At 45.0% G+C, this 24,921-nt stretch overlaps 1 protein-coding gene across 7 annotated transcripts in view; it reads right to left on the bottom strand.

The window, feature by feature from the left end:
- Positions 1-24,921, bottom strand: part of LOC138787149 (uncharacterized) — a 59,938-nt gene that overhangs the window by 16,518 nt on the left and 18,499 nt on the right. For 6 of the 7 annotated variants that reach the window (XM_069964301.1, XM_069964305.1, XM_069964306.1 and 3 more), the window contains exon 3: positions 10,533-10,611. The exons of the other annotated variant lie outside the window; for it this stretch is intronic. The gene's annotated coding sequence lies outside the window, so the exon portion shown is untranslated. The remainder of the gene's footprint in view (positions 1-10,532; positions 10,612-24,921) is intronic. 7 annotated transcript variants of the gene reach the window in all.

A 24,921-nucleotide genomic window follows, 5' to 3' on the forward strand; every position in this document is an offset into this window, starting at 1 on the left:
GCGTCTACTGCAGTTGGACTGTCCATCCTGTAAAGGGAAAAGAACTGACTGAGTTTCGTGTTGTTTCGCGTCGCCATCAAGTCTATCTGGGGAAGACCCCATTTCTGAATTAGCTTCTGGAATATTGCGTCATTCAGACACCATTCTCCTGGTACAGTCAAACCGCGGCTTAGGCGATCTGCCAGGGTGTTCAGGTCTCCCCTGATATGGGTTGCGGATAATCGCGTTATCCTCCCCTCTGCCCAGAGAAAGATCCTCTCCACTTCCTGCAGAAGGGATAGGGATCTGGTACCTCCCTGTTTGTTAATGTACCACACACACGCTATGTTGTCTGTATGAATTCTCACTGATTTCTGTAGGAGTAAAGTGGAAAAATGATTGAGGGCGTAGGCTATTGCCCTGAGTTCTCGAGTGTTGGACGAAAGATGGGATTCCTCGACCGTCCATACGCCCGAAACCTGGAGATCTGCCATATGTGCTCCCCAGCCTATCCCCGAGGCATCTGTGGCGAGATGGATCCACTCTGGTTCTTCTAGACTTTTCCTATCTTTGAGTTCGTTCCACCAGCACAGGGATCTTCTGCTGTTGGGTGATAGACATCAAGATGATCCTATGGAACATAGTGACCTGTCCCAAGCCTGGAGCATCTCTAGCTGGAGAGTGCGCATGTGCCAAAGTGCCCACTGGACTGCATCGGCTGAAGATGAAAGAAGATCCAGAAATTTCATCACTGTTCTGATCGGAACCTGCCTGGGTCTGGAGAGAAATTGGCATCCTAACTTGATTCTGAGCTTCCTTTGAGGGGAAAGATATAGTTGCATGTGATCCGTATCTATGAGGAACCCTAAGAAGGGTTTGCGAGTGGAAGGAATGAGATCTGACTTGTCTGTGTTGACAATCCATCCGAGACGGTGAAGAAAATGTAGAATGATTTTCACGTGTGTGTGGAGAAGGTCCTCTGAGGCAGCAATGATCAGCCAATCGTCCAGATACGGAACCACTCGGATTCCCTGGAGTCTTAATTCGTCTACTACTGACGCAACCACTTTGGTGAATACAAATGGCACTGTGCTGATCCCGATTGGGAGGACTTTGAATTGTAGATGATGCACACAACCGTCCATCAAGACTGCAATCCTTAGAAGTCTTCTGTGTGGTGGCCATATAGGGATGTGGAAGTAGGCATCCTGAAGATCTAGAGCTGCAAGGAAATCGTGTCTTGAAAGAACAAACTGCACAGAACGGATAGTATCCATCCGAAACTTTCTTTTTATTATGAGCTGGTTGAGGTATCTTAAGTCTATAATGAGCCTCCACTTTGCGGATGGCTTTGGTACAAGAAAAACAGGGAAGTAAACTCCCTTTCCCCTTTCTTGCAGGGGAACTTCTTCTAAGGCCCCCTTTGAGATTAGAGTCTGAACCTCTGACTCCAAAATATCGTTCCTGGGGGGTCTGGAAAACAAAAATCTGTCTGGAGGATAAGGGTCCAGAGTGAGGAAGTAACCCTCCCGCACTATATTTTTTACCCAGGGATCCCTGACTTCGGAGTCCCAGGTATCCGCAAAAAGGGTCAGGCGGCCCCCCACAGGCACATCTAGATAGTCAGAAATCTGGCTTTTTAGGGGGAGCTTTGGGCTGTCTGTTGCCCCCTCTTCTTGCTGCATATGATCCTCTTCCTCTAGAGGAGTAACGAAATTGTCGGGTTCTCCGGGGTGTTCTCTCTCCGAAAGGATCTCCAAAAGGGCCTCTGAGTAATTGGTAAAGATTTCCCCTTTTTATCAGAGAGGTCCAGCATAAGTTTGTCTAACTCCTCATCGAAGAGATGGCCTGGGATATATTCCAGGTTACAAAAAATACTTAGAATTGGTATCCCCACACCACGGTCTTAACCAGAGTGCTCTGCGACTGGCAGTCGCCAGGGATATAGATCGGGTCGCTAGACGAACCTGTTGATGAGAAGCATCGGCTAGAAAGTCTATCCCCAAAAATAATATGCTTAAAACGGGAAAGCAATTTGTCTCTGCTAACTCCAGTCTCTATATCCTCCTGCAAGCCCATCAGCCATTTTCTTAGTGCGAGGCTAACCTCGACAGAAGAAATTGCGACCGCCGCTTGTGCTGAAGCTGCAGAATAGGTTCTCTTTAAAGAGACCTCCATACGTCTATCCATAGGGTCCTTTAGACTGGACCCGTCATCCGAGGGTACCAGAGTTCTCCTGGAGAGTTTAGCAACCGCCTCATCAACTTTAGGTGGAGGTCTCCAATCTTTGGATCTATCCTCCACCAGGGAATAAAGGGTCTTGAACCTGCGACTAAGCACAGGGGCTTTTTCAGGCTTCAACCATTCAACCTTCATCATGTTGAGAATGGACTCGTCTACCTCAAATCTTTTAGAGGTACCAGGTCTTTCTCCATCTTCATAAGGGTGGTTTTGATTCCTTACTGCCCTAGTTAATTTGCTAAATTTTTCGGTAGGAAGATAGCATCTGCCAGGGTCTGGTTCATCATCATTATCAGAGGAGGAGGAGGAGGAGGTAAAAACTTCCTCTGTACCTCTATAATCACGGTCTCCCCGTCTATCAGATGGGGTTATTCTCCTAGGGGAATGACTTCTCCTTGGTCTCTTACTAGAAAAAATATATACACCGATATAAACACAAGACCAATCAAATACCATACATCTGAGATGCACTTATAAAGACTTACTCTCTGTGTAGAGACTCCTTTAAGTCAATAATGGATTTGTTTAGACCTGAAACAGACTGGTCCATATAATTTTTAGCCCAGATAACTACATCCTGTACTGTAGGTTCTTCTTTATCTGTGAGTATTATAGGAGTAGCCTCCTCCTGGGGTGGAGCTTGTCTACATATATGACATTTCAGATATTCCCAACCATCTGGAAGGAGATTATCTATAAAATGATATAATTCAATATCATGCAACCCAGGGAGTGTGTCATATGAAACAGGACTTACCACAGGCAATGCAGGCCAAATGCTTTCTTTTGGCAGAAGTCTTTCTAGAAGGGCCTCCTGAGTCTTCTCTAGAAGACATCTATGTATATATAAAAAATGCTCCATCAAAGAAAATTTCTAACCAAGTAGCCCTGGTACCAAATAGGAGATAAATTCATACCTCTAGAAGCAAGCACCACTGCTGACGATATCGCTAGGGAAAATGCCGCCCGGCAGTCACAGCCTCAGAAAAAGCGTACTCGGACAACCGGAAGTACGTCACCATTAAGCGCCGGCTAAATGCGGTCTGCCCAGACACAGCTGAAGACGTAAGATCTGGCCGCGGCTACAACAAAATGGCGGCGCGCATGAAGTGGGGACAAAAACGCGGCTCCAGCAGAGCCCACTTGTAAACATAACTTACCCAGAAGCCTCTCCACTTCCTGCTATGTAACGCCGACCTAAGGAATATGCACCTGGATGTCTGCTCGATTCGTAACGAAATGAGGGTCAGGAGACCTAATCCCCTGACCTCCTCTCACTGCGGTCCTGCAAGGACGAATAAAGAACTGCAGGTAGAGGGGGTTGCACCATAGTTATAGGCAGAAGGGGTGGAGTCTTTTATTTTATTAAAATTTCCTCTCGTCCTGCGGGTCTCACACGGGGTGGAGACACCCCATCTATTGTGAGGCCAATTGGACATAAGGGAAGCTCAAGGCTACAAGTCCATCTCCAAAGACCTGAATGGTATTGGGTCTACCGTGCGCAGTGTCCTCAAGAAGTTTAACCCCTTGGTGACCGCTGATACGGCTTTTTACGGCGGTCACTAAGGGGCCATATTCTGCTGCCATCAGCTTTTTATGGCAATGGCAGAGAATAAGGCAGCGGTTCTGGTGAGGCCCCTACCCCATCCCCCCAGCTACCGGAGGTAGCTGAGGGTTTGGTGCAGTGTGTGGGGCCTGTCTGAGCTGGCCCCCGCCGGCATTACCGGTGCCGCTGCTGACTTTCATCTCCCCTCACCGTGAATCCATGGCAAGGGGAGAAGAAAAATATGTCCTCCCACCCTGCTGAACAACCCATCTAGTAGGGATTCACTAACCCTCCCCGGGCGGCCATCACTTCCAAGATGGCCGCTGCCATCACTGTGAACAGACTATGTTTAGTGATGGAAAAGTAAAAATAATCAAAGCCCCATTCTTTGGTGGCAGAGAGCATGGGGCAGTGTGTGGCCCCTGTATAAGCGATCGGCGGTATATACTATATACCGCTGATTGCTTGTACCCAGTGCAGGGATGCACTTTTTATCCCCTGTCACCATAAATCATTGGTGACAGGGGATAAAAAGTGATACTGTGCCCCCCCCCCCCAAGAAATATTACAGTGATCATAGTAATATAGTAAAAAAAAAAAAGTGTAAGTGTACAAAAAGAGAAAAACATACAAATAAAATAAAACACACACTTTTTATTATAGTAATAATTGCGGTTTACTCCCAGATTACCCGTAACCACCGCACGTTGCCCGTAGCCACTCCAAATTGCCAGTGATCCCCTCCAGGTTGCCCGTAATCACCCTAAATTACACATACCCACCCCAGCTTACCTATAAACACTTCAGTTTATCTGTATCTGTAACCACCCCAGATCATCCATAACCCCCCCCCCCAGATTGTCTGTAGCCCCCCCCAGATTACCCGTAATGACTGCACTTTTCCCATAATCATGCCAGATTACACGTAAGCCCCCAGATTGCACGTAACCACCGCACGTTGCCTGTAACTATTGTATGTTGCCCGTAACCACTGCAAATTGCTAGTGACCCCCTCCAGATTGTCCACAATCACCCCAGATTGCCCATAACCATGCCAAATTACATGTACCCACCCCAGTGTACCTATAAGCAATTCATTTTATCAGTAACCAGCCCAGATTGTCCGTAACCACCGCAGGTTGTCCGTAACTACCCTAGATTGTCCGTAACCACCGCAGGTTGCCCGTAACCACCGCAGGTTGCCGCAATCTCATTTTTACCTTCAGATACCGGCTTTTAATCCAAGATCTGTCCTGGGGTCCATTTGGCAGGTGATGCAGTTAATGTCATAAAAACAACTTTTAAACTGGCAGCCCCGTGCCCTTTGGCCATGGCTTACATTGTGTATGCATTAGGCTGGCACAACCTCTCTGTCCCTCCTCCCCGCCCTCCTCATCATTAGGAATGCTTCAGGCAGATTGCCTCCTATTCATCAGCTGTGTGAGGACGGCACATGGGCTGGATCATTAAGGCACCTGTGTAGTTTTCACTGCAGAGGAATAGGAAAAATGGTGAACAGGGTGGGGAGGAGGGACGGAGAGGTTGTCGTAGCCTAATGCATATACAAACTAAGCCACGTCCAAAGGGCACAGGGCTGCCAGTTTGAAAGTTGATTTTTATGACAATAACTGCATCACCTGCCGAATGGACCCCAGGACAGATCTTGGATTAAAAGCAGCTATCTGAAGGTACAAGCTGTTTGGGGGGGGGGGTCAGATTGTGGGTACAGAGTCGCTTTAAGGACCAAACTAGCAGCAGCACTAAGGGGTTAAAGCTCATGGCACTGTAGCTAACCTCCCTACAGTCATGGCCAAAAGTTTGGAGAATGACACAAATATTATATTCTCACATGATCTGCTGCCCTCTGGTTTTTATGTGTGTTTGTCAGATGTTTTTATCACATATAGAAATATAATTGCAATCATATTATACTATGAGTAACAAAAACTTATATTGACAGTTAGAATGAGTTAATGCAGCAAGTCAATATTTGCAGTGTGGACCCTTCTTCTTCAGGGCCTATGCAATTCTCCCTGGCATGCTCTCAATCAACTTCTGGACCAAATCCTGACTGATAGCAGTCCATTCTTGCATAATCAATGCTTGGATTTTGTCAGAATTTGTTGGTTTTTGGTTGTCCACCCGTCTCTTGATGATTGACCACAAGTTCTCAATGGGATTAAGATCTGGTGAGTTTCCAGGCCATGGACCCAAAATCTCTATGTTTTGTTCCCTGAGCCATTTAATTATTACCTTTGCTTTATGGCAAGGTGCTCCATCATGCTGGAAAAGGCATTGTTGATCGCCAAACTGCTCTTGGACGGTTGGGAGAAGTTGCTCTTGGAGGACATTGTGGTACCATTCTTTATTCATGGCTGTGTTTTTAGCAAGACTGTGAGAGAACCGACTCCTTTGGCTGAGAAGCAACCCCACACATGAATGGTTTCAGGATACTTTACAGTTGACATGAGAAAGACTGGTGGTAACGCTCACCTCGTCTTCTCCAAATAAGCTGTTTTCCAGATGTCCCAAACAATCGGAAAGAGGATTCATCAGAGAAAATGACTCTACCCCAGTCCTCAGCAGTCCACTCCCTGTACCTTTTGCAAAATATCAGTCTGTCCCTGATGTTTTTTCTGGAGAGAAGTGCCTTCTTTGCTGCCCTCCTTCAGACCAGGCCTTGCTCCAAGAGTCTGCGCCTCACAGTGTGTGCAGATGCACTCACACCTGCCTTCTGCCGTTCCTGAGCAAGATCTGCACTGCTGGTAGCCCAATCCTGCAGCTGAAACACTTTTACGAGATGGTCCTGGTGCTTGCTGGTCTTTCCTGGGTGCCCTGGAGCCTTTTGGCAACAATGGAACCTCTCTCTCTCCAGTGGTGTCATTCTTAATTAATCATGACAGATTGATCTCCAGCCCTGTCCTCATTAACACCCACACCTGTATTAATGGATAAATCACTGAAATAATGTTAGCTGGTCCTTTTATGGCAGGGCTGCAATGATGTTGAAATGTGTTTTTGTGGGATAAAGTTCCTTTTCTAGGCAAATATTGACTTTGCAAGTAATTGCTGTTAAGGTGATCACTCTTTATAACATTCTGGCGTATATGTAAATTGCCATTTTAAAAACTGAAGCAATAGACTTTGTAAAAATTAATATGTGTAGCATTCTCAAAACTTTTGGCCATGACTGTAGATGTGGATGGAAAAATTTAACGAGATTTCAACGAAAGATTGTGCGGATGGTGGCTAAAGAACATTGACTGACATCCAAACAAGTTCTAGCTGCCCTGCAGTCCGAGGGTACAACAGTGTCAACCCGTACTATCAGTCAGCGTCTGAATGAAAAGGGACTCTATGGTAGGATACCCAGGAAGACCCCACTTCTGACCCAGAGACATAAAAAAAGCCAGGCTGGAGTTTGCCAAAACTTACCTGAGAAAGCCAAAAACTTTTTGGAAGAATGTTCTCTGGTTAGAGGAGACAAAAGCAGAGCTTTTTGGGAAAAGGCATCAACATAGCGTTTACGGGAAGAAGAAAAAAAAAAAAAAAAAAAAAAGAGGCCTATGAAGAAAAGAACATGGTCCCTGCAGTCAAACATGGTGGAGGTTCCCTGATGTTTTGGGGTTGCTTTGCTGCATCTGGCACTGGATTGTTTGACCGTGTGCATTGCATTCTGAAGTCTGAAGACTACCAACAAATTTAGCAGCATAATGTAGGGCCCAGTGTAAGAAAGTTGGGTCTCCCTCAGAGGTCATGGGTCTTCCAGGACAATGACCCAAAACACACTTCAAAAAGCACTAGAAAATGGTTTGAGAGAAAGTACTGGAGACTTCTAAAGAGTCCAGACCTGAATCCCATAGAACACCTGTGGAGAGATCTTAAATTGGCAGTTTGGAGAAGGCACCCTTCAAATCTCAGGGACCTGGAGCAATTTGCCAAAGAAGAATGGTCTAAAATTCCAGCAGAGTATTGTAAGAAACTTATTAATGGTTACTGGAAACTTATTAATGGTTACTGGAAGCGGTTTTTCTACCAAGTATTAGACTGAGGGTGCCAATACTTTTGTTCAGCCCATTTTTGGAGTCTTGGGTAAAATTTTCAATGATTTGACTTTTTTTTTCCCCCCATTCTCTTTTGTGTTTTTTCATTGCAAAATAAATGCAGATATTACCAAAGCATTTGTGATAGCAATAATTTTCTGGAAGAAATTAAGTATTATTTGACAGAATTGCAGGGGTGCCAATACTTTTGGCCAGCACTGTAACTGAGCCAATTCTACTTTACACCAGTTTAAGAAATGTCCCCTATAGTGACTGCACTATTTTAGAGCAAGTATGCCATTTTGTAAGGAATGTACTATATACTGTACATAGAACAAAGATGAATTTGCCGAATAGCAATTGAAAAGTCAAAATGAGATTCTTTTGTTGCACAGATCAGAAACATCATAAAACGCTATCTAATAAGACCCATGCACACCAATAGGGTACTAATAAAAAGAAAAAAAAAGTGTGCTTACATAGAGAGATTTATCTGACAGATTTTTGAAGCCAAAGCCAGGAATGGATTTGAAAAGAGGAGTAATCTTTATGACCTGTTCTCTGCTTATAGTCTGTTCCTGGCTTTGACTTCCAAAATCTCAGATAAATCTGTGTAAAAGACCCCTTAGTCTCAGCTACAACTCAAGTTCCAATTGCTGACACATGGTACCTTTTATATATCCATCTGTGCTTCCAAAACGTGGAAATATACATTTATTCTATAGTACAGCCAGAGCCTTTCCTGAGCTCCTGAAGTGCAGTAAACTCTAAAAGGTAGGCGTAATTCCACGGTTAAATTACGCCTGCCTCAGTGTGTCATATCAACTCAATGGGAGAGCACACGCTCCTCCGCAGCCGCCTCTCTCCGCTCAAAGAAGTGACATGTCACTTCTTTGAGGGAAGAGTGGTGGTAGGGGAGGAACATGGGTCCTCTTATTCACTCACGGTAGGATTCCGCCGTATTTGCTCAGTGTAAACACACCCTAAGGCTGCATTCCCACGTTCCGTGATCCTGACGGATTACGGACGTGGAATGCATGTACCGGAGTTCCCCCGCGCCCGGACAGCATCTGTAATTAGATGCTACGAGCAGGGGAGACTGTATTCATAAGCGCTGCGCTGTAGTAACAGCACCGCGCGGCTGATTCATTACAGCGTGGCGCTTATGAATACAGTCTCCCCCGCTCCCAGCATCTAATTACAGATGCTGTCCGGGCGCGGGGGGACTCCGCTACATGCATTCCACGGAACGTGGGAATGCAGCCTAAGGGTTCAGGATCCGCAGCAGATTTGATTGTGTAGATACGCAACAGATTTGACTAAATAACTGAATGCAGTTTTAAATCTGCTGCAGATCCTGAATGTGTGAACGCACCCTAAGGGTAGCTTCACACGTACCGACTTGCAGCATTAATAACGCTGCGAGTCGGCTAGGTCCTGGCAGATCACTTTCACTGCATACACACAGCAGTCTGCACGACCGCTGCGTGTATGTAATTCTGCCGGCCGCTTAACCCCTTCAGCTGCCGCCCGGCTCCCGCTCTGTATACATTACCTGTCTTTGCTGCGCGGGGTCCTGGCGTACTGCTCTCCCGCCCGGCCAATCAGTGGCTGCGGCAGGGCAACACACTAATTTGCCGGGAGAGTAATACGCCGGGACCTCATGCAGCGAGGACAGGTAATGTATACAGAGCGGAAGCCGGGGGCAGCAACAGAAGGGGTTAAGCGGCCGGCAGAATAACATACACGCAGCGGTCGTTCAGACCGCTGTGTGTATGTAGTGAAAGTGATCTGCCAGGACCTAGCCGACTCGCAGTGTTATTAACGCTGCGAGTCGGTACGTGTGAAGCTACCCTAACACATCATTCAGCTGGACTCAGTTTTCAGGTGTAAATCAATCGGGGATGGGGGTAGTGTTAAGGAACCTTAAAAACACCTTAGACAGAGGAGTAGGGGAGAATTCACACAAAGGGTATGTGCACACTGCTTAAAAGAGGCAGAAATTCCATTGCGTAATCCGACGCTCGCGGACAGCGGCGGGCGCGCGTCTCCGTCCATGTCATAGACTCCATTCTATGCACGGGGGATTCCTTCCTCCGTCCACAGAATGATTAAGTTCATTCTTTGGACGGAGAAAGGAATCCGCCCGTGCATAGAATGGAGTCTATGACACGGACGGAGATGTGCGGGCGCAAGCAACAGAGTTTTTGTCTCTTTTAAGCAGTGTGCACATACTCCAAGTCAAAAACACCAGAGAAAAAAGGCAAAATATAATCTGCTTTCCGGGCATTTTTTGGAGACCAGAAAAACACCACACCAAAGCTGTGTGTGAAGCCATCCTAAATCTTCTCGCTGCTGCATTGATGAAAATGCGCACTGTAGTTTTTGAGCCAAAGCCAGGAGTGGATTAGGGAGGTAGATGGCATATACGTGCTTCCTTTATGTTAACCATTTTTTTTTAAAACTGCAATTGCAGTTTCTGAGCCAAAATCAGAAGTGCATTCAAAGTAATGGGTATGTGTAAAACCAGCCTAAAGTAAACATATTTTAATTTTAACTTGTGGAATATGACCATCTTACAATAAGAGCACTTCACATTTTGAAGAATACAAATTTTTGCATTCCGTCACAAAATTTTGGAATTTCATATATAATTGCTGTGTGTGTACACCGAAATTTACCACCATAAAAGTACATGTTTTACACCTGCTAGCAATGCATACCTGAAATTTGTTAGCAATGTACTATACACTCCTAGTAGAGGGAAGCAAAGTTATACGTCTTCTGAGATGGCAAACACTCCTGTAGAAATACAATGAGGCAACAAATTCACTTAAAACCAAACTGAGGCCAACACAGGTGAAAATACTACAGCAAAATACACAATAATGGCCACCTGAATGTGTGCACAGAGAGGGAAATTTATCATTGCATTTCGGCTAGGTTCACACTGCATTTTTCCATCCGTTTCAGTATATTTAATTAATTTATGTGATCAACCATGTCTTTGTGTACATCAAAAATTAAAAAAAAAAAAAAAAATTGAATTTTTTTCTGTAATGTAGGTCAATGTAAACAAAACATGCAGTGAACCATCTGTTTTTTTTACGTTTACATTAAATGGACAGCAAAAAAACAATGTAAGGCTGGCTTCACAGTGCCTTAAAATCTTGGGAAAACGCCGATAAAAAGGCCATGGTTTTTTTTTCTTCCGTTTTGTTTTGTTTTACTAAAACACCAGGCCAAATGTTAGCTGGAGATCGATGGAAGTTTGTGATCTGCCTTACACACATGGCTTTTTTTATGCTGAGGGTGTGGCTTTTTTCTTAGAAAACTGTAGCGTTTTTTCTAACAAAGACCTCAATGGGATTGTCCCAATTTCTAAAACACAGTTGCTGTGCGTATGACACAGGGAAAAAAAAGTTTGGCACACAAAAAGGCCTAAACCACAAAAAAGATCATTCAAGCATAAAGTAAAAAACACTAGAAAAAATGCGAATGCATGGAAAAAACGTATTGGCAAGGATGTGTGACGGCACCCTAAACCTATTCTAAGTTCACACCTTTTTTGTGCTAGTTTAACATACACATACATCTCCTCATCAAAAAACGTATGCTGCAGATTACATTCATAAATCCACCAAAAAATAAATAAATTAGCATTGCTGTATTTTTTCCTGTTGTTTTGTGGTTGCATAAAATGTTGCAATATGAATCCTATACTTTTATTTAGTGCATATGTTTTAATAACAAAAATGTATATGTTAAACATGCACAAAAATATTTCTACTAAATGTATAGCAAAAATAAAGTGTGAACCTAGCCTTAGGCATTTTGTGTGTACATTTGTTGCAATTTTTGCAGAAATATTGATTTTCACAAATAATTTGTGACTTTTACACTTCCACACACCAAGGGGGAATTTATTAAACATGCGAATCTGTGACTTTTTGGTGATGGCTAACCAGAGGGTATGACCAGGTGGGGAGGTGGGCAGAATTCAGTACGCAACCAACTGTTCCCATACGGACGTGACACCATGTTACTGGGAGCTTACACAGTAAGTTGTTTTCTTCAGAAATAATAAAACAGGAAAGTGCCAATGCTTTACAACTACAAGGCCAAGAATCTTGACAGTAACATTAACAGACAGGCAAACTGGGGGTCTAGGGTAGATCGTCTAAGTAGACAGGGACAGACCATACCGTATGCTGCTGACCCTGATGTTCTCATGGATGTCATGGCGGCACTAATAACAGGAGATTTCACAATCTTGTACCATTTCAACCTATCATGCTATTCCCCTGGAACCTCCTGATCAACTCCCATATTTTAGTGCTTAGAAAGGCCTTTTTGGCCTTCCATAAGGATTTTTTCATCGCCGCCCCTGCAAATGAGGCACAACATGTAGGGATTATTATGTCAGTCCAACAGGGTCCACCCGAGGAGTGGGCTTTCTTCCTATCCCCGATGCATTGGAGGTTACATTAGAAGACAAGTTTTACTGCAATCAGGTTACTTTATGACAAAACTAAAAGGGCAGTGGTTCCTTAAACCCACTTAATTTATGACAGGAAAAGAGGCCAGTGTAAAAGTACTGCACAGGTTAAAGCGACTCTGTACCCACAATCTGTCCCCCCCAAACCACTTCAGATAGCTGCTTTTACTCCAAGATCTGTTCTTGGGTCTGTCCGGCAGGTGATGCAGTTATTGTCCTAAAAAACAACTTTTAAACTGGCAGCCCTATGTCAAACTGCCGTGGCCTATAGTGTCTGTGCCCTAACTTTTCATCACCCCTACATCCCTCCTCCCCCCCATCTTCATCATTAGGAACGCCACTGGCAGGATTTTTCCTATTCCTCTGCAGTGAAAACTGCACAGGTGCCTTAACGGACCAATTACGAGGTGTGTAGCATTAGCGTATCTTTTAAGCACTTGTTCATATATACGCAAAGACGTGCATACATGTATCATGCAATATGCATAAGGAATGCTAGGCCGCAGTGTACAGTCAGCTCAGCAAGGCAAGATTTCCCAGCGAGCCTCCCCCTTTGGCCTCAGAGAACTTAAATACATTGTGAAGATAATGGACAGGAGTGATTATGATGGACGCCTGGTCACTACAGGGTTAAGAAATTTATCATTATAGTGCTAACATGCTGGATTCTGTCACCCTCCCTACACTGACAATTTCACAACATTCTAAGCCCTACTCGGTCAGCTCTCCCTCCCTACACTGACTAACTACCAATGTGAATATTGCTGCCTAACTAAATTCAGATGCTCTCCCTGCTTGCTGACCCTCCCTACTGGACGGAACAAGAATCAGAAAAGAATGTTAGAAAATTTGCCTCAGCGTTGCATTTTAATAGCATGTACTGTACGTAACTTAGGTAATGACGCTAATCGTACAGCCAATCACAGAAAAGCCAGTAGTGAACATGGCTACTACATTATCTGATGTGCCCTTCCTTCCCCCCACATTCATTGGCTCTTTCAAATTGGTGGGAGGAAACTTAGGCAGTTGCGTACATCGCAAGATAAATGTTTATATGTTCGAAAATGATCGGTATAACCATTCCTATCATTGAACAAATTGTTCTTGATCGGCAAACACGAACAATTAGCATCATGTTTAGTGATGAGCGAGTACTAAAATGCTCGGGTGTTCGCTACTCGAGACGAATATTTCCTGATACTCGGGTGCTTGTTTCGAGTAACGAACCCCATTGAAGTCCATGGGAAACTCGAGAATTTTTGCAGGGGACCCAAGCTCGGCCCAGGGAAGGTTGTGTGAAAACCTGTCAACCTCAGAAAATGATGGAAACACCACGGAAATGGAAAGTAAACAGCAGGGGCAGCATGCATGGATGCCTCTGAGGCTGCCTAATTGCACCATTACGCCAAATTCTGGGCAACAGCCTGGCAGTGAGATCACCGGGAACCATTAAAGCGACTCTGTACCCACAATCTGACCCCCCTAAACCACTTGTACCTTCGGATACCTGCTTTTAATCCAAGACTTGTCCTGGGGTCAGCTCGGCAGGTGATGCTGTTATTCTCCTAAAAACAACTTTTAATCCTGCAGCGCTGTGTCTAACGGCCGGGGCTTACATTTGTATATGCATTAGGCTGGCACCACCTCTCTGTCCTTCCTCCCCACCCTCCTCATCACTAGGAATGATAAAGGATACACACAGGTGGGGAATAGGAAGCAATCTGCCTGGAGCATTCCTAATGATGAGGAGGGCGGAGAGGAGGGACACAGAGGTTGTGCCAGCATAATGCATATACAAATGTAAGCCCCGGCCATTAGACACAGCGCTGCAGGATTAAAAGTTGTTTTTAGAACAATAACTGCATCACCTGCCGAACGGACCCCAGGACAGATCTTGAATTAAAAGCAGCTATCCGAAGGTACAAGCTGTTCAAAGCGGTACAAAGTTGACAGCTGCATCTGAATACTTGTTGCAGCCCTTCCCTGGTGGTCTAGTGGACGGATCACCCCCCCGTGACACGATGGCAGAGGGGCGATCCTTGCATCCGTCACCAGCCGAGGTCTGCTCCATAATGGTGCTGATCCCGGCTCGGCACTCTATTGCTTTCGGCTTTCATCGATCTATGCAGTATTAATATACTGCATAGATCTCAAGGAGAGATCAATGTGGCTATACTAGAAGTCCCCCAGGGGGCTTCTAGTATAAGTGTAAAAAAACACAGCATGGCAGTGATGACAGAGTGACCAAGGAAGAAGCGGTAGCAGATGAGCCTCCCAAAAATTATGCCAGACACAGCATGGCAGTGATGACAGAGTGACCAAGGTAGAAGCGGTAGCAGGTGAGCCTCCCAAAAATTATGCCACACCAGACACAGCATGGAGGTAATCACAGAGTGACCAAGGTAGAAGCGGTAGCAGGTGAGACTCCTAAAAATTATGCCAGACCAGACACAGCATGGCGGTGATGACAGAGTGGCCAAGGTAGAAGCGGTAGCAGGTGAGCCTCAGAAAAATTATACCGGACCAGACAGAGCATGGGGTGATGACAGAGTGACCAAGGTAGAAGCGGTAGCAGGTAAGCCTGCCTAAAATTAGGCCAGACCAGACACAGCATGGCGGTGATGACAGAGTGACCAAGGTAGAAGCGGTAGCAGGTGAGCCTCCCAAAAATTATGCCAGACCACACACAGCATGGCAGTGATGACAGAGTGACCAAGGTAGAAGCGGTAGCAGATGAAGCTCCCAAAAATTATGCCAGACCAGACACAGCATGGCAGTGATGACAGAGTGACCAAGGTAGAAGTGATAGCAGGTGAGCCTCCCAAAAATGATGCCAGAAACAGCATGGCAGAAGAAGAATTGGCTAATGGCTGAGAATTGAAGGAGGAGGAGGAAGAGAAGGAGAAGAGGATATACGAAGAATCCTCATGTTGAGCTGTTTTCCCCGGGTGGACAGTTGAATTCAGGTGAAATCCAGGCTTTGTTCATTTTTTATAAACGTTAGCCTGTCAGCGCTGTCAGTTGAAAGGCAGGTACGCTTATCAGTGATGATGCCACAAGCTGCACTGAAGATCCGCTCTGACAACACGCTAGTGGCAGGGCAGCCCAGTACCTCCAAAGCGTAAAATGACAGTTCGGGCTACGTATACAGCTTTGCAACACAGTAGTTGTATATAGCAGAGTGATCGTGAAGGACGATGGTATGGTCAGTAAGGTACTCCCTCACCATCTTTCTGAAGGCCTCCCCCCGACTCTGTCTAGACTGGAGACGGGTGACATAGTCTTGCTGGGGGGCCATGAAATTGTCAAAGGCCTTGGAGAGTGCTCCCCTGCCCCTTGACAAGCTGCCTGCTCCACCCCTCCTCTTCTCCTCTTTTTGGCCTACAGAACTACGTCCTCTGGCACTAGTGGTGTCAGATGGGAAGTAAGTTATCAGCTTCTGCACCAGGGCCTGTTGATATTGATTCACTCTCATACTGCGTTCCTCGGCAGGAATAAGAGTGGAAAAGTTCTGCTTGCACCGAGGGTCCAGCAGGGTGAACAGCCAGTAATCTGTGTTGTCAAAAAGAATTTTAACCAGAGGGTCACGGGAGAGACAGCCTAACATAAAGTCAGCCATGTGCCCCAGGGTCCCAACACGCAAAAATTCCCTCTCCTTAATAGGCTGACTCTCAATTACCTCCTCCTCCACCAATTCCTCCTCTTCAGGCCATACACGCTCAACAGCTAAGGATTGAGCATGGGTATCCTCTTTAGTCGGGGCAGTCTGCTCCTCTTCCTCCTCCTTTACTTCGTGCTGAGAAACAGACGTGAGGGTGGTCTGGCTATCAAGTGGCGGATGTTCTTCCCCCGTCTCCTGAGACAAAGGCAAAGTCTCAGACTTCAGGCTAAGCAGGGAGGTTTGAAGCAGACACAGCAGCGGGATGGTGAGGCTGATAATCGCGGCATCGCCACTGACCATCTGTGTTGATTCCTCAAAGGGGCCTAGTACCTGACAGATAGCAGACATCCACGTCCACTCCCCATTGTAGATTTAAGGACGCTTTCTGACCTGACTACCGCTTCTTGCCGAGGTTGACATCTGGCATTCCACAATGGCTCTGAATTGCTGGTAAACCCTGGCTACCATGTGGAAGGTGGAATTCCACCGCATGGGCACATGGCACAGTAGTCGGTGAGCTGGCAGTTGCAAGCGCCTTTGCACTGCCCTAAGGGTGGCAGCATCTGTTGGGGTAGGTTTTAGGGAACCACTGCACCACTAGGTTGAACACGTTGGCCAGGCATGGCACATGTGTGAGGCTGCCGAGTTGCAGAGCCGCCACCAGGTTCCGCCCGTTGTCACACATAACTGTGCCTGGTTTGAGGTTCCACGGCGCGAGCCAAAGATCGGTCTGCGCCGTGATGCCCTGCAACAGCTCCTGGGAGGTGTGCCTCTTGTCGCCTAAGCTTAGCAATTTCAACACCGCCTGTTAGCGCTTACCCACCGCAGTGCTAATTCACCTAGCGCTACCAAATGGAGGAGACATGCTCATAGAGTGTAATTGAGAGGAGGAGGAAGAAGAGGAGGAAGAGAAAGAGGTTTTGGAGGAAGAGGTATACACATCATGAGAGACCGCGACCGAGGTAGGCCCCGCAATCCTCAGTGTGGGCAGCACATGAGCGGAACCAGGGCCAGACTCTGTCCCAGCCTCCACCAAGTTAACCCAATGTGCCGTCAAGGAGATATAGTGTCCCTGCCCGCCAGAACTTGTCCACATGTCCATGGTTAGGTGGACCTTGTCACTGACGACATTGAACAGGGCACGGATGATATCTGACACGTGCTGGTGTAGGGCTGGGATGGCACACCGTGAAAAGTAGTGGCGGTTGGCGACAGAGTATCAAAGGAGAGCCACCGCCATAAGGTTCCTAAAAGCCTCTGTCTCTACCAGCCGATAGAGCTGCATCTCCAGGCTTAGCAGTTTACCTATGTGCACATTTAGGGCTTGTGCATGTGGGTGAGTGGCAGTGTATTTGCGCTTCCGTTCAAATGTCTGTCATAGGGACAGTTGAACGCTGTGATTGGACACCCTGCTGGAGGGTGTGGAGCATAGTGGAGGTGAAGGGGTGGGTGTAGTGCGGGAGGCGCTCGTGTCTGGGGCCTGGGTGGGGGGGACTGACAGAGTCAGCACGTGACACAGGGGAAGGAGTAGGGGTGTGACTTGCAGTAAGTGAACGGCCTTGGTTCCACTGAGTGGGGTGTTTAGCACTCGTATGCCTACGCATGCTGGTAGTGGTTAGGCTGGTAGTGGTGGCTCCCCTGCTTATCCTGGAGTGGCACAGGTTGCACACTACAGTCCGTCGGTCATGCGCAGTTTCTTTGAAGAACCTCCAGACTTGCGAACATCTAGGCCTGGCCGCGGGAGTTTGACTCCATGAAACAGTTGTTGATCTACTTGCTCTGGCCCTGCTTCTCCCTCTGCCCACCCCTCTTCCTCTTCCAACCGGTCCTGTGGCTGAATTTGCCTCCCCCTTTAGAAGCACTGTCTTCACTAGGCTTTTAAACCCAGCTCGGGTCGGTCACCTCATCCTCATCAACCAGCTCTTCCTCCAATTCCTGACTCTGCTCCCCACTTTGACTTACATCCATGACAACAACCTCACTGTCTGACAACCGGGTCTCATCGTCATCATCAGACACCTCATCAAACCCTGCTTGCAAGTCCCTACTCTCATCATCCACTAACTGCGTGAGCTGCATAGTTTGGGCATTGGGACAGATCAACTGCTTCGGTTGCTCAGACTCAGGGAAGGGTCCAGAAAAGAGTTCCTGGGAGCATGGCGGTGGATCTGAATCCCTCCTTTCCCTGGAGGGGCCAGGCTGTGGGGAAGGAGGCTGAGCTGCTGGAGCAAGTGTTCCACTCCCTTGGCTAGCATGGGTGGACTGCGTTTTAGACTGGGTGGTGGATAGGTTACTGGACACATCCGCTATCCACTTAATCACCTGTTCACACTGCTGCAGTTTTAATAGCGCTGTACCCTAAGATCCCATAAGTTGCAAGAAGAAGCTAGGGAGTGATTGTCTGTGGTGTGCCACTGCTCCCTCCTCAACAGGTGCTGTGTCACCCTGCCCAGAACCATGTCCTCTGCCCACTGCATTGGTTGGAACCTCATGCACATGCCCTTGTCCTCGACCCTTACCCCCGGAGTTCACCATTTTATGGACACTGCACAGTCAAGACTTAGTTAGCTGCACTACAGATCACAGCAAGCCAAGAAAATATATTACTCAGACTACTTTTGGAGGTAGGCATATAGAGTCTGTGTGTAAGTGGTGCTATATGATGTATGCCACCTGTTACACAGGACAATGAGCAGTGAGGTTGGATTTGGCTGCACAAAAAAATAAAGCAACCCTGCAGACTGGCTGCAGATGACAAAAGATACTGGTCACACTAGTTTTTGGAGGTGGTCATATAGTCTGTGGGTAAGTACTGCTATATGCTGTATGCCACCCTCTTACACAGGACAATGAGCAGTGAGGTTCTATGCGGATGTACTACAAATCACAGCAATACAATGTACAACAGCAGCAGCACCAGCCACAAAAAAAATAATAGTAATGACTACTTCTTTGGGGTCTGTATGCACCACCTGCTGTCCCCTTTCTGCCAGCAGTCGATCCCCACAGTGTGCCGCTAAAATCTTGGTAGCTGCACTGCAGGTCCCAGCCAGCAGTCTGCAGTTATTCGGAAAAAAAAAAGATTTTAAGCCCTTACAAGGGCTGTTGGGTTCTTTCTCTAGTATCCCTGCCTACAGGAATGCTAATTCCCTCCCTAACATTCTCCCTGACAGACAGCAGCTCTCTGCCTAATCTCTTCCAGCCTGCGTCTGACGCGAGCACAGCTGGCCCAGATTCTTATATTCCCAGGTGATCTGATCTGGCCAGCCAATCGCTTTTATCGACATGTAGGGTTCCAACGTGATGCTACGAGCTCCCAAAGACTCTCCTGCATGATGATTGGCTGAGAAAAAGCTGCCAAACATGCAGAAAGAGGAAGATGCCATTGTCTCGAGTATCACGAGATGCTCGTCCGAGTAACAAGTACTATCAAGTACCCTAATACTAGAAAGAGTACCAAGCTCGGATGAGCATGCTCGCTCATCACTAATCATGTTCATACAAACATACGAACATTTACGAACATGTTCGCTCATCACTAGTTATCAGATTGCTTATTGTTTAAGGGTAGCTTCACAAACACCGTATCGCAGCGGATTTTCTGCTGCGGATCCGCAGCGGATTTGAAGCAGATCCGCAGCAGATTTGATCTAAATAGCTGAACACAGCATCAAATCTGGACCATGAAATCCGCTGTGGATCTGCTGCAGATCTGCTGCGGATCTGCTGCAGAATCAAATCTGCGCCATCAAATCTGCTGCAGATCTGTTGCATATCCTGTACGTGTGAATGCACCATAAATCAGGTTTTTATGTTGAGCATAGTTTAAGAATTTTTTATGTAGATTTTTTTATTTTTTCAAATTTTCCGCTCTTCTATCTATATTATAAAATAATCCTGAAATCCTGCAGTTTTCATTGTGACATCTAAAGCTAAAATTATACTGAAACTTCCAGTTCTGTATAGATACTTTTTTAGCAGTGTTTTCCTTATCATCACAGAGAGGATTACAGTGAAAGGAGACAACAGTAGACCATATTAACAGTAGGTCATATTAAGCTTACAGGACAAAAACTTAGTCACCCTAGTGCGCAAGCACAGATAAATCGTTAATATAGAAACATAGAACATTGTCGACAGAAAAAGACCACTGGGTCCATCTAGTCTGCCGGTGCAGATGAGGCAGAGGTTGAGTCACATGCTCAACTGCACGCACACTGCCACTATGTGATCATAAGGCAGTAGTGATCAGTAGTGACAGTTTGTTTTAAGCGGTAATTGTACACAAACATAAGTAAATGTAAGGATGTGACATCCTCTTCACAGTTGTGTCTTTCATTTTTGCATCTACAGAGCCATATGTAGGCTTGTTTTTGCAGGACAGATTTTACTCTCTAATAACCTTTTATTTTACTATATAATCTGCAGCATAACTTTAAAAATATTTACGTTGTGAAATTAAACAAAAAAACTATTTAGCAATTTTTGGGGCTTTCGATTTTATGCCGTCAATTTGGTAAATGGTAAAACTGACAGCTTATCTTTATTCTATAAAAGAGCTCATACTTACCTTCCGCGTTCCCACTGAGAGATCTCCCGATTCCAGCTACACTCCCATTCTGGCAGCTTCCAATGATGTTCCAGATCTGGGATTGACAGAGCAGACAGCAGGATATAATCAGAAGCTAGCAAAATGAGAGCAAAGCCAAGACTAGGAGATATGACAGCAGGAGCAGCAGAGGAGCGGGAGAGGTGAGTAAACCCTCTTTTCTTGTTCTAATGCACAGAGAAGCAGTACAGAAAAATTTCCTTTTGCACAGAAACCCCTTTAAAATTGGCTTTATTTTGACTTATATAATTTATATTTATATACAGTATACTTATATTATTTTTATTTTTTACTTTTATATGGCTGTGTAAAGGCTCATTTTCTGCGCCATAATCTTAGCTAGCATTTTGCTTTATATCATGTTTTGTTTTGTTTTTTCCAATGCATAAAAAGAGCAGTTCTGGCTTTGCCTTTTTTATATTTAAACCATTCCCCTTGTGGCATCAATAACTTTGTATTATGACCAATTATGGCGTTAACTTTATCCTTGGTATTGGAAAATGTGTCCTTACTTCTGGTCAGCCAGCAAAAATAAATACAGTGAGATACTATCCCACAGTCCTAAGGCCCTATTACATCAAGTGATTATCAGCCGTATGTGGCCGATCATCGGCTGTTGCAGCCCATAATCCCTTTGTGTAATAGCTCCTGGTAAAAGGCACATTGTGTGTGTTGGCTAATCCTTGTCTTTCAACACGTTAAAAGAAAAATATTATGATAGTGTAATAGAAGCAGACTCCCTGCAGCTCCCCATGCCCCATTCTACACATCTACAAGTGGAACTATGTTAATTGATAGGAATACCCCTTTAACCCCTTTCCGACCAAAGACGTACTGTAACTGTACGTCCTCGTTCAGGTAGGGGTGTTCAGAGCGGGGCAGCATTAATCTCAATAGGAAATCAATCCTGTGTATATAGAAGTCCCCCAGGGGACTTGTAATTACTGTGTAAAAAAATAAATAAATATTTTTTTTCCCCTTAATAAAAAATCCCCTCCCCTAATAAAAAATTTAAATCACCCCCCTTTTCCCATTTTATAAATAAAAATAAATAAATAAACATATTTGGTATCGCCGCATGTGTAATTGCCTACTATTAAATTATCACATTCCTAAACTTGCTCGGTAAATGGCGTACGCGCAAAAATCTGCCAAAGTGCAAAATTGCGCATTTTTGGACCCATCAAATTCTAATAAAAAGCGATCAAAAAGTCGCATATATGCAATCAAGGTACCGATAGAAAGTACAGATCATGTCAACCAGCCCTATAGACCAAAGGATAAAAGCGTTATAAGCATTGTCATAGAGCAATTTTAAGGAGGATTTAGAATTTCAAAAAGGTAATTTTTTTAAAAGCCATCAAATAAAATAAAAGTTACACAAGTTACATATCGTTGTAATCGTACTGACTTGAGGAACATAGATAGCATGTCATTTTTACCATAGGGCAAAAAGTGTAAACACAACCCAACCCCCCCTCCCCCCCCCCCCAAAAAAAAAAGTGTTTTATTTTCAATTTCACTGCGCAAATATTTTTTCCCGCTTTCGCTGAATATTTTATCGAAAAATTAAGTCTGTCATTGCAAAGTACAATTAGTGGCACAAAAAATAACAGTTGGTGTGGGCCTATAGGTGAAAAAAAGGAAGTGCTACGGCCTTTTAAACGCGAGGAAGAGAAAATTAAAGCGCAAAAAGAAAATTCGCACTGTCCTGATGGGGTTAACTATGGGACCCCTCTCTTCTGTGTATGCCACTGACACATTTGAACATGATGTCACAGGCAGTAGCATTTTAAACTTTTTTCTGCCCTTATTTTATCTTATTACCAAAATACTTATTGCATTGAAACCTTTTTATAGATAAAACGACATAGAGATCTTAATTTTAATAATGAAATTGAAGGTGATCAGGTGATGGGCATAGTCAGCAGGTGTAAATGTTTTACATTGAGGGGTGTGTATGCCTAATGCTGGGTTTACACGGAATGTTAAACCAATGACGGAGGGAATGAGCTAAAAAATAACTTTTATTGGTATGCAATTAAACAGTAGATCGTATTTACAGTGCAATAAACAGAGATAAAATGATATATATGCTGATAGCACTATGTGATATTTACAATGTGCATAAAGCACTATTACTCCTCCTAAGGAAAATCATTGACAATGCAACAAAGTCAGTCGTAAAAACTGAGTAGGCAGTAACAAAGTCCCCAGTAGTCCTCAGCCGAGGAAAGGGTGAATATGCCAATAAACAGGATCCACTACTTAGTAAAAACGCTATTGTCCAAGTAGAGTCTGGTGCAGGTCACAGCCTGTTAAGGGAAAGGCAATCCCAATATGTCACAGTGTGTCCTGTCACCGTCAGTACCGTCACCTTTGTCCTACGCGTTTCTGTCACTCTGGTCGGTGACGTCATCAGGGGTCAGGAGGTGCATGAAAGGAGGTACAGGTGTAAACAGAGTTATGGTCATCAGATCCGTACATATATTATCGCCGTGATAGGGTACAATATAGGCACCTAAATGACAGTCAGAGCCAATTATTAGTTCTAGCAATGATAAAATGCTCAGAAAAAGGCTTCTGTAAGATGAGGATGAGGAGATGATGGAAGCGTGTTACTCACTGTGTCCATACGTCTGGACCCATAAGCAGTGTGTCCTGGAGCGACAATGGCCAGTTTTTGGACCTTAATGTGGTGTAAATACAGTATATCTAGTCAGTGAATGCCCGTACATGTGAGACATATAAGGGCACTGTGATAAGATTAAATACTTACAATTCTGCTATACTGGGAACACAGTACCACTCACTGTCACTCTCTTGACCCAGCAGAATTGTAAGTATTTAATCTTATCACAGTGCCCTTATATGTCTCACATGTACGGGCATTCACTGACTAGATATACTGTATTTACACCACATTAAGGTCCAAAAACCGGCCACTGTCGCTCCAGGACATACTGCTTATGGGTCCAGACGTATGGACACAGTGAGTAACACGCTTCCATCATCTCCTCATCCTCATCTTACAGAAGCCTTTTTCTGAGCATTTTATCATTGCTAGAACTAATAATTGGCTCTGACTGTCATTTAAATGCCTATATTGTACCCTATCACGGCGATAATATATGTACGGATCTGATGACCATAACTCTGTTTACACCTGTACCTCCTTTCATGCACCTCCTGACCCCTGATGACGTCACCGACCAGAGTGACAGAAACGCGTAGGACAAAGGTGACGGTACTGACGGTGACAGGACACACTGTGACATATTGGGATTGCCTTTCCCTTAACAGGTTGTGACCTGCACCAGACTCTACTTGGACAATAGCGTTTTTACTAAGTAGTGGATCCTGTTTATTGGCATATTCACCCTTTCCTCGGCTGAGGACTACTGGGGACTTTGTTACTGCCTACTCAGTTTCTACGACTGACTTTGTTGCATTGTCAATGATTTTCCTTAAGAGGAGTAGTAGTGCTTTATGCACATTGTAAATATCACATAGTGCTATCAGCATATATATATCATTTTATTTCTGTTTATTGCCCTGTAAATACGATCTACTGTTTTATTGCATACCAATAAAAGTAATTTTTTAGCTCATTCCCTCCGTCATTGGTTTAACATATACAAGAGCGTGGGATTACCTAGCTACCATATGGTTAGTATACCTTACCTATACATATTATATAATTGTTTACACGGAATGATTATCGTTCGAATTTTCGCTATAACGATCGCATTTGAGCGATAATCGTTCCGTGTAAACACAGCAAACGATAAGGCGATGAGCGAAAAATCGTTCATTTTGATCTTTCAACATGTTCTCAAATTGTCGTCCATCATTAGCTAAATATTCGCAGATCGCTTCGTGTAAACAGTCTTTTAAAGATTCACCCTATGTGAAAGATGGGCTTAAACGATCTTAAAAACTATCGTAATAACGATTTTTCTTACAAATCTTCTAGTGATTTTTCTCAGTCTAAATAATGATCGTTAGAAAAATAAAATTGTTGCTTCAAAATCGTTAATCGATCAATTTGGCGAATTATCTTTGTTCACACAACGTGAACACCCGGCCGTTCCGTGACCCCGTGTCATGGAATGGCCTGTCTCAGCTCGGATCATCCCGGCCGGTACTTAAGTACCGGTCTGGTGATCTTTCCGGCCGTGGAGCTCTGATGCAGGCGCATCAGCACGCCCCGCATCAGAGCTTCCCATAGCACACAGTGAAGCAAGCGGCTTCACTGTGTGAATTGACAGGTCTTTCTGAGGCCGGAATTCACTGAATTCCGTCCGCAGAAAACTGACATGTCAGTTTTTTCCGGCGCCGCAT

Source organism: Dendropsophus ebraccatus, chromosome 3, assembly GCF_027789765.1.
Source record: "Dendropsophus ebraccatus isolate aDenEbr1 chromosome 3, aDenEbr1.pat, whole genome shotgun sequence".
In the NCBI taxonomy this organism is placed as follows: domain Eukaryota; kingdom Metazoa; phylum Chordata; class Amphibia; order Anura; family Hylidae; genus Dendropsophus; species Dendropsophus ebraccatus.